General features: G+C 45.7%; 1 pseudogene; it reads left to right on the top strand.

Annotated features, from left to right (window-relative positions):
• Positions 1 to 833: 833 nt before the first annotated feature.
• On the top strand, positions 834 to 10,304 carry LOC147030680 (uncharacterized; annotated as a pseudogene).
• The last annotated feature ends 658 nt before the right edge of the window (positions 10,305 to 10,962 follow it).

Raw genomic sequence — 10,962 nt, forward strand, 5'->3', positions numbered from 1 at the left:
AAGGTGCAGTTGGCATAGCAGATGACATCCCTGTCTTTGGCGCCACTGAGGAGCATGACCGGCATCTCAAGGAGCTGATGGAAACAGCATGACGCGAAGGGCCTCGTTTTCAATTCAAACAAATGCTACACCAAGAAGACCAGCATCACCTTCCTCGGTAATACTTATGGCAGACAAGGAATACGGCATGACCAGCAGAAGGTTCAGGATCTGAGAGCTATTTCAAAACCCGAGAACAAAGCCAAGCTTCAACATTTCATCGGCTTCATCACATATTTGTCGCACTTCATCAAGGACTTCAGTATGATGCAAACGAATGCTTGTCAGACTCCAAGGGTATAATTTTACAATGGAGTACCACCCTGGGGCAGATCATCATCTTGCCGATGGCCTATCCCACCTGCCTAGTCCACTCAATACAACTACAATTGACTTGGACTTGCATGTGGATTTTGTCCACTTCTCGTCTGAGAAGTTTTCTCAGCTACAACAGGAAGCACTTCGTGATTCTGACCTGAGTCAACTTCGAGACTTTATTATCAGTGGATGGCCAGACCATCTGAAGGACCTCCCAGAGGCTCAGGACATGCTGGAGTTTTCGGGATGAGTTGTCAATTAAAAATGGTTTAATTATCAAAGGTGAGAGAGTCAATATGCCTAAGAGTATGAGAAACAACATGCTGCAGAAACTCCATTCAGGCCATTTTGGGCACGAGAAAACCAAACTGCTGGCTAAGGACACTGTACTGGGATAACATCAATAAGGACATTGGTCGGCTTGTGGACTGCTGTCCTACCTGCCAGCGATACCGGAAATCTCAGTTACCTGAACCACTACAGCAACATGACATTCCACTCAGACCATGGAGTAAAGTCAGATGTGACCTGTTCTACTCCGATGCAGCTCAGTGGCGTGTCATTGCAGATTATTATTCAAAATTTCCTGTTGTCCGCAAAGTACCTGAGACCGCCGCCAGCCGCATGATTATTGCGACCTTCCTTGTATTATTTTATTTTATTTTAGGTGGAGGCCATTCAGCCCATCATGGGACAGATATTTTCTGAGTTTGGAATTCCTGATACGTTTATGAGTGATTATGGTCCTCATTTCTCCAGCGTGGAATTTCGTTTATTTGCTGGGAAATGGAATTTTGACCACATCACGTCATCCTCAAAATATAATGGATTCATTGAGAGCCAGGTCGAGACTGAAGAAATCCATCCTCCGCAAATCAAAAAGTGCGGGAAACGATTTTCATCTTGCACTGCAAGCTTGGCATTCCACCCCAATGAGCTACAACTTGGCGAGTCCTGCTCAACTGCTAATGGGCAGAAAAGTCAAATCGCTAGCACCAACCAGAATCGCCAACACGCATGACGATGACAATCTCATCCAAGACGAGCTGGAGAAGCGCTGCCACTCACAAAAACTCTACCACGATAGGCATGCTTGGGCACACAAAATGTCCTGCCTATACCCTGGACAACGAGTTTGTGTTCAGAACCACAACACTCATTCTTGGGAGCCAGCCATGATTATGTCCATGTGTGAAAAGCCAGGGTCATATTTGCTTGCATCACCAAATGGTCAAACACTCCGATGCAACTGAATTCACATTCAGGAGCTCCCAGCGTGTGTTGCGGTGCCCCATCAATCGACGAGCCAAAACAAGATTTCTGAACCCACAGTGAGCAGGAACAGTGAACCATCTGCAAGGTATGGTGTTGAACCTGTGAACCATGACCGTGACATAATTCACACTACCAGAGCAGAGATAGTTCGTCAATCTCCCCAGCGCTCTGCCAGTTCAAGTGACATGTTGCCTCCTTCACAGAACCTGACAACAGTCCATACGAGGCCTGGCTGAGCTGTGAAAACACCATGCCATCTTGATCTATCTATCTATATATTACTAAAACTCTCATCTTGTATGTATGTTCCTGCAATACAGCCAAAACGGTACATGATAGCACAAAATATTTAGGGCCACCTTACTCACCATTTACCTGCGGTGTGCAGTATCAAGTTTCGTTCAAATTGGGCAATGGGAAAAAAATTATTTAAAAAATCAATTCCCGATTCAGTCAAGTACTCTTTCGGAGTATTTGATCAATGCAAACAACCTCAGCGGTATAGTTCGCTGGAGCTATCTCTTTTTTTTCTTGAAATGATTTTTTTCATCAACCGCTGTCACAACGGGAACCCAACGGGTTCACTGGTCGTCGAGTAAACACTAAATCTGATGTTTGCATTTCTACACTTTGGTTATCTGGTGTTAACTGATTTGGATGACTGCATTCGTGTTATAATTGCAGATAGACATCATGGTATTACATTAATTGCCGTTTTTACTTTATTACTTTTCTTCTTGTGGGAAAGGGAGATGTAATGGTATTACATTGGTTTGCGTTTGCCTTTGGATATGAAGCGGGAGTTCCGGGGGAGCGGGGCATCAAGGGTATGCAGTGGTGGGCGCACGATGCCATGATGATTCGGGTGCCTGAGTAAACGATCATTCTCTTATATAAAACATTCCCTCTTTATATATCTTCCAAATCATAACTGATCGCCTCATTTGCATATGGGCACCATTAACCAACCGACGCCTCACCTCAGATCCTGAACATGCTCACCACGACACGACAATGCTCACCATGATCACAACAAACACCTCCTAAAAATCCCCACAACAACCTACGCCCAACCTCTTCACAAATGCCACAACCGCTAGCAACCACTTTAACTTCCTCACCACAATCGCCTCAACCGCTTACAACACTTCAAATACTTCAGCGCAGACGTCACAGCACTTCCCCCACCAGCACTTCCCTTTCCGCCACAGCACAAAGGGTGCGATAGGAAAAAAAAACATAAAAATATGACCACTGGACCTGTAGCTTGTCTGGGCCCTGGCCTAATACTGTACCCCAAATCTGGGAGCATTCTGATTGGTGGGTCTGGAGAAGAAGATTTTTGAAGGAATTTACTAAGCCTGCCATTTTGACCTACTTATACTCATGTGACGGACTGAGCTTTGCAATCCCTGTTACCAGTCAGAAGCTGAACCTTGCTGCCAAATTTTAGCCGGATCAGCCCAGCTGTTTGGCCGGAGAAGTCAAAATACGGGACAGACGGAGCACAATGACAATACCTTATCTGGAATTCCAATTCCAAATAAACTAACCATTAACACATCAAAAATACATAAAGCAAAACATTCATCGAAAATGGGAAAATGACAGAAACAAAAGGAATTCCTTTCAAAAAAAGTATTGTTTTTTTTTTTGAAAACGTCAAGTTATTAATTCCCTTAATCTATTCATCGGGACCACACTCTGTGCAGAGCGTTGATGCTACTTCAGCAGTCTCCTTGGCTATTGGGCACAGGACTGGATGGGTCGCCACTCCGACACAGGATACCAGCAAGCTGGCACTCATTTTGCCGACCTCGGAAGGATGACAGGCAGAGTCAACCCCACCTGCTATTAACTCAACAGCCAAGTTGGATTTGAACTCAGGCTCCTTGGATCCCAAGCCCACCACCCTAACCATTAAGCCACCACTAGGCATAATTCCCTTAATGAGGGAAGGTTAAGCATCCCATTCTTTCATTGTTGAAGCAAAGAAAGTACGAGGAATACCAGTGCATAAGATATTGGATCCAATTAAATTGGAGCAATAATATTTAATTCACTTTAACCATTCCTATCAGTTTCAGTCGATGCATTGAAATCCCCCAAGACTAGAACAGTATCTCGCCTGGGATATTGATGAACCACAGACTCGAGCGTGGCAGAGAATACGTCCTTCACCGTGAGATCACTCGCCTCAGTCGGGGCATATACAGAGAGCAGAGAAACGACACCCAAGGAGTGACGAATCCTTAGTCTCTTAATACGCTCGTATTTGAAGGTCAATGGTGTCACTTTGTCACTTGAGAGACTTCGCCCTACGGTGAGTTCCAGATATCCACCGGCAACATCAAGGACGGTAGTCTTGAAGGCACTCCAAACCTCTTCAGGATTCCCCAAAGCACCCAGACCCCCCAAATCCCCTCTCAGCCTGTTCAGAAAACTTCTCATCCACCCTCTCATCCTTGAGCTTGCCAACAACCAGCCGAGGCAGGGATGGTACCATTCTCCTGGATTTAAGCTGCAATTTCGGAGTTGCTACAACAAGCCTGTGGTCAGTATTGAGGAAATGAGCACTCTGGTAGACCCTGTAGTTCTGTATCATCCTCCAGTGACCATCAACGAGCACATGGTCAATCTCCTTTGTCACACCACCAGCGTTGGAATACTAAGTCCATTGATGAGCCTGTGAGTGCTGAAACCATGAACCAGCCACCCTAAGTCCATGACTTCTTGCAAAGTCAAGGAACTTCATGCTATTCTGGTTCATAGTTCCTGACCCATGGGGACCAACACACGTCTCATAACCATCCCTATCAGTTCCAGTCGATGCATTGAAATCCTCCAGGAAGCGGAGTATCTGACCAACCACAGATTTGAGTGCAGCATAGAATGTGACCTTCACGGTGAGATCCCTCACCTCAGTCGGAGCATATACAGAGACCAGGGAAACGACATCCAAGGTGTGATGAATACTTCGTTTCATAATACGCTCATTGACTGGTGTTACCTCAATTATCATTGGAGTCGGCTTATTGGACAGCCACAGAAACTTCTCGAGCTTGGTAACCATCAGAGCGACCAGACCAATAGTAGGTGTAACAACCCACCATGATCTCACCACGATCTGGTCTCCGAACCTCACAGAGTGCTGTAATACCGATGTCCAATCGCTTGAGCTCAAATGATAACAGAGACAGGTGATCATCCTCTCTTAGGGATAGGACATTCCAGGCACCCACCCGGAGGGACCGCCTCAGGTTAACCCAAGGAGACCGCCGTCTGATGGATGACACCTCAGCACCACCCAGACACACACGACCGCAATCGGACCCGGGAAGGTTACCCTGTGGTTTTCCTACCATCATGAAAGAATGGGGGACCTAAAGGATTTCCCCCAATTCCGTCATCCAGTGAGCTGCCCTGCGGAGGGCAGCTGCACAGGAGGTACTCCCACGGAGTGGGTTTTCAATTTTCTTTGGGGTTTTCTTGTGTTTTGCGGAATTTAGGTTTTTACAGTGGCTGGAGTGCAAATCCTGCCACCAACCTCCTTCAAAAAATAAGTAACCCAACAGTTGGGCACTCGATATGGAGGGTCGTTGGCTCACAAGGAGCTCCTCCGCCCTTTGACAGGTTTTATTTTTAATCCTGCTGGGTGTCCATATCATACACCCTCCTCACCAGAAAACCTGGCGGGGGAGACGGTTTAGTCACCAATAACCCGACCATGGAACAGTTTAGTACAGGTTTACATGATACCCGTAGCAAGTCCCATATCTGATCTAGCCTGACTTAACAATAGGCACCAATAATTGGTCATCTAGGAAGACCCCTTCCCCACGACTAAACATACATGCCCACGAAACGAACACAAAAACGGGATCCTTAATTATCTATTTTAAGGCCTCAGTCATTCCATGAGAGATTGACAAGATAGAGGCGAACAAGGCAGGGATACCCGAGCTGTGCCGGCATGACACGGCAGGAACCAATGCAGGGTGATAAGCCAGTCACATCCATCAGCAGATGGCTTGTGGGTGTGGGCGCGGCAGCCTTGCAGACATGATATAGCCTTTGCACAGGTTCAGTCTGGGCAACTCCTGAATTCTGCCTGATGCATGCACCTTTATTATGTCTGCCCCCCACCTCGAGCTGTGGCATGCTTCACACCCTCCCCTCTCACTTGCTATTGTAAGAGCACTCCTCTGTTTGATGAGGAGGGCCACCCTCTCACTCCTACTTGCCACTCAAACGGTCCTCCCCCTTGCCCTCGATAGGACTGGCATGCTTTTTCCCCGTCTAAACTAGCACTTGAGGGCCTGTCAGAATGCTTAAAAGAACAAAAAGACAGATTCCAGAGGGTAGAACATTAAGGTTTTAAAGGGGTGGCGGTTTTTAGACACGTACATTAGGGAGGATGGATATAATCTGTTTCGACAAAGCGACACATATCTAATATCACGATTAATTACCTTATGCTTACTCTTACATTTAGTAGGGAGATAACTAAAAACTATGCTTTGCAATGTTAACCCCAAGATGTCATTTCCACAACAATATATATTGTTACGGTTTTGGCTCTTTGGGGGTAAAAGAGAGAATACAATCATAATTTAAACCTACTTATTTTGCAGTCTACTTTCTAATTAAGTGTTTGAAGTCTATGTAAACAAATGTGTGTTGCAAGTGTATAGATAGATATCCGATACATTATTTTCAGCTTCTACACTCTGGTCTGCATCCATTTCTGACACCACAAAGTGCACAGAACATGCTCTGCAGCAGTCATCTACTCCCTGCATTCAGCACAACAGCTTCGCCTTTCATCCCGAAACTTGTAAGTGAGCTCCCAAAATGGCTTCAAACCTGCCTTGGGCCATGCAGTTCATACCAGGCGGTAACTCCATCAAATTAGTGGTGATATCCCGCCAAAACGATTTCCCGGCACCATTCCATGCCCAAATCCACAAAAAGCCAGTCTGGAGTTGCCGCAGGGATTGTGATGGGAATTCGACAATCATGGGCAGAGGAGAAGGTCCCCCAGAGATGAGCCTCCACCAATGAGGAGGTTGGGGTCACGAGTGGAGGGGTTGAGGTGAGTATAAACGTGGAAGCAGAGGAGCATGCTGAGAGTCTCTGTCAGGGTTCGTGAGTCTGTCTCTGCGAGTCTCTCTGAGTCATTGAATCTGAGAACTCGCACAATCCATACTCTTGTCCATCCGGTTTTGTCTTTTTTCTTGAGTGTTTTCCTTTCTTTTATCTTTTCACTTTCGCTCTTGCTCTCTCACCTCTTTCACCTTAACACTTTGCACACCTTTCACCTCCTGCCCTTGCACACCTTCACCTTGAGACCCAATCGCTGAACTCCCACCAGCTGGGTGCATTCGCCTCACACAACTCCAGCATTTTCCACCAAAACTTGCACAGAGTTCGCACCGCGGATATTTCATCACCGGGAGCACGGAGAGGCACGGTGCATTGGCAGCATGGAGGGAGGAACGAGAGCAGAGCGTGAAGGGGTCCAGGCTGAAGGACCATCTTATATAAAACATTGAGAGGCGCTCACCCAACTGGGCTAGTGCAAGGTGTGCAGAGGCTCGATGCATCTCCATTTTCTTGTTTCTTTCCTCATCTCCATTTTGCCCCCTGACCCATATCTTTCTTCAGCATTGGATGCATGTTTGGTGCCAAGTAGCAGAGTGCCAAGTAACAGTGTAAGGGTCCAATGCTGCGGGTGTTGCTTAGGAGATAAAGGGAATTGTACACGTGCCTGTACGTGTATGACTGCAAACTGCCTCATTTCTAAATAGGTGCCTTGCTTAAGTAAAGCTTTATTTAGTAAGAATTAGTGGCCTGACTCAGGGTTCGCACAGCCATGGAAGATCAAATTATCAGGAATTTTCCAGGAGTTTTTCAGGCCAAAAAGTTGTTTTACAGAACCTTTAACACAAATGTTTTATATAACAAGTAACATTGGAATGAACCACAAAATAAGAATGAAAACTTGTTCGTTTGCTGTTTTTCCGTATTCCATTGAATATTTTAGTAACTAGAAACACTCACCGTCTTCGGGAACAGCCTGGGGGAGGTTAGTGGATAGTGGGGCAAATATATTTTGTGCCGTGGTGAATAAAATAATCCCCCCCCAGCCCCTCCCCATCTGCAGCAGGGGTTCGAGTAAGCGACCTGAACTGTGGCACGTGTGCATGCAAAAATTTGTGAGTAGTATCCCTTCCCCCCCCCCCCACCAAGAGGGTGGTTTTGCGCCCACGACCTGATGCTGGGGAATATGAACACGTATGCAAAATTTGGTGGAGATTGCCAAGCCCTGTATTTTTTTCTATGATATTCAGACATACACGCACACACACATACATGCATACAGTGTCTAAAGAAACTCCACATCCCCTTTCAAAATTTTCACCTTTTGTTGCCTTTAGCCTGGAATTAAATTACATAAAATCAGACTTTTTCCACCTTTATTTACACATCACAACCCACAACTTCCAAGTGAAAAATAAATTCCACAAATTTCAGAAAATTAATGAAAAATACAAAACGAGAATATCTTGGTTGGATAAGTGTCCACCCTCCTGAGTTAATACTTGGCGGAAGCACCTTTGACAGCAATTACAGCTGTGAGTCTGTTGGGATAGGTCTCTGCCAACTTTGCACACCTTGATTGGGTAATATTTCCCATTCTTCTGTACATAACCATCCAAGCTCAGTCAAGTTGTGTGGGGAGCGTTGATGGACAGCAATCTTCAAGTCATGCCACAGATTTTCACTTGAATTTAGGTCGAGACTTTGACTGGGCCACTCAAGGACATTTATCTTTTTGTTCCTTCGCCGCTCCAGTGTAGTTTTGGCTGTGTGCTTCGGGTCATTGTCATGCTAAAAGGTGAATTTCCATCCCAATTTCAGTTTTCCTGCAGAGGGCAGCAGGTTTTCCTCGAGGATTTTTCTGTATTTTGCTCCATCCATTTTCCCTTCTCTCCTGACAAGTGCACAGTCCCTGCTGATGAGAAACATTCCCATAACATGATGCTGCCTCCACCATGCTTCACAGTAGGGATGGTATTCTTTGGGTGATGTGCTGTGTTGAGTTTTTCCAAATGCATCATTTTGCATTAAGGGCAAAAATTTACATCTTGGTTTTGTCAGACCACAAAACTTTTTGCCACATGGCTTCAGAATCTCTGGAGTGTTTTTTTGCATTCCTCAAACAGGACTTATGGTGGGCTATTTTGAGTAATGATTTCCTACTTGCCACCTTATTTATTGCACAGGCAAGACTTGTAGTGCTTGGGATTTTGTGACATGCACACAGTGACCAGTCTTTGCCATAAAGGCCTGTCACTCTTTCAAAGATGTCACTGGCCTCTTGGTGGCCTCTCTGATCAGTCTCCTCCTTGCTTAGTCATCCAGTTTGGAGGGAGGGCCTGATCTAGGAAGGGTCTTGATGGTACCATACGCTTTCCACTTCTTAATGATTGTCTTTACTGTGCTGCAAGGGATATCCCTGGCCTTTGAAACATTTTTATACCCATCCCCTGATCTGTGCCTTTCAACAACTTTATCTTGGAGGTCTTTTGAAAGCTCCTTGGTTCTCATAGGCCTGGTGTTGGCTTAATGGTTAGGGTGGCGGGCTTTGGATCCTAAGGTCCTGAGTTCAAATCCGGCTCAGCAGTTGAATTAATACCAGGTGGGGTTAACTCGGCCTGTCATCCTTCCGAGGTGGACAAAATGAGTGCCAGCATGCTGGTATACTGTGTTGGAGTGGCGACCCGTCCAGGATTGTGCCCAATAGCCAAGGAGACTGCTGAAGTAGCATCAACGCTGTGCACAGAGTATGGTCCCAATCTCCTCCTCCTCCTCCCCCTCCTTGGTTTCCATGGTTGAGTCTTTGCTGTGAAATACACTATCCATCAGAGGAATCCCACAGGAACAGCTGATTTTATTCTGAAATAATCAGAATTACTACAATTTAACAAAGGTGGAGGCCAATTAACTTGGTGTGTGATTTTGAATGTGACTGGTTATACCTGAGCGACTTTAGAATTGCGACTATAAGGGGGCGGGGGGGGGGGAGGGGACACTTATTCTAGATATTCAACAAAGATATTCTAGCTTTGTATTTTTAATTAATTTTCTGAAATATGTAAAATTTGCTTTTCACTTGGAAGTTGTGGGTTACGATGTGTAAATAAAGGTGGAAAAAGTCTGGTTTAATGTAATTTAATTCCAGGCCACAAGGCAACAAAAGTTGAAAATTTTGAAAGGGGGGTGTAGACTTAAGGAAAGCCTTCTTTTGTAGGAATTAGTGTCCTGACTCAGGGTTCGCACAGCCATGGAAGACCAAATTACCAGGAATTTTCCAAGAGTTTTCCAGGTCAAAAAGTTGTTTCGCAGGACCTTTAACACATGTTTTATGTAACAAGTGACATTGGAATAAACCACATAGGCTCTGTGTAGCAAATGATCCTAATGATGGGTGCAGATCCAGTGAAGTGCTGGCACTGTCGCAGGGCAGGTTGCAAAGCAGCTCCAGCGCCTTCGGACCCGGTGTAAATCAGCCAGGGGAGAAGATCCCCAGGCACCAATCCTCTGGATCCTTGAGTGCCTTCGCAGCCTCGAGGCTCATGTGGTGGTATGGGCCAGGTCTGAACTAGATGCCAGTGTATTGAGGGAGGGGAGGAGGGGGGAGTTCCCCAACCCATTCCTCTGTGGGAATGGGACGGGGGTGGGGTGGAGTGGCAACACTGGGTTGGACCTGATGGTCCAGAGTCCAGCATAAATCCCTTCACCTCGATTAGTTCCATTTGCTGCGGTGGGTAGTTTTTTGCAGAATCACTGTCTGCCGACACTGCTTCCCTGACTAATTTTACATGGAGGCCAAATCCTCTTTTGAATTTCTCAAACCAGCCCTTGGAGCCTTCGGCTTGGTTGCTAAGTTTCATGAAGCACCTCTTTTTTCCGATTTGACTGGGATTCTGGACGACAAAGAACCACGATCATTAGAACGCTAATGTGGCAATTATTTGGTCGAAATACTGTCGAGGTGATGTGGTTTGAGAATGTTAGTATGAGAACGGTGGTTCAAGTCCGGGTTGTCAGAAAATAAGGGTTTGAGAATGGTGGTTCGAGCACAAGTGTCAGAAAGTGAGGGTTTGGGATGAGGTTTGAATGTGAAGATTGAAAATTAAGGCTTGGGAATGAGGTTTGAAGGACAATTAAGGTTTGGGAATGAGGTTTGAAGGAAAATGAAGGTTTGGGAATGAGGCTTGAAGGAAAATGAAGGTTTGGGAATGGGGCTTGAAGGAAATTGAA

Source organism: Eptatretus burgeri, chromosome 3, assembly GCF_056783735.1.
Source record: "Eptatretus burgeri isolate ZD-2024b chromosome 3, Ebu_testis_v1, whole genome shotgun sequence".
Lineage (NCBI taxonomy): Eukaryota > Metazoa > Chordata > Myxini > Myxiniformes > Myxinidae > Eptatretus > Eptatretus burgeri.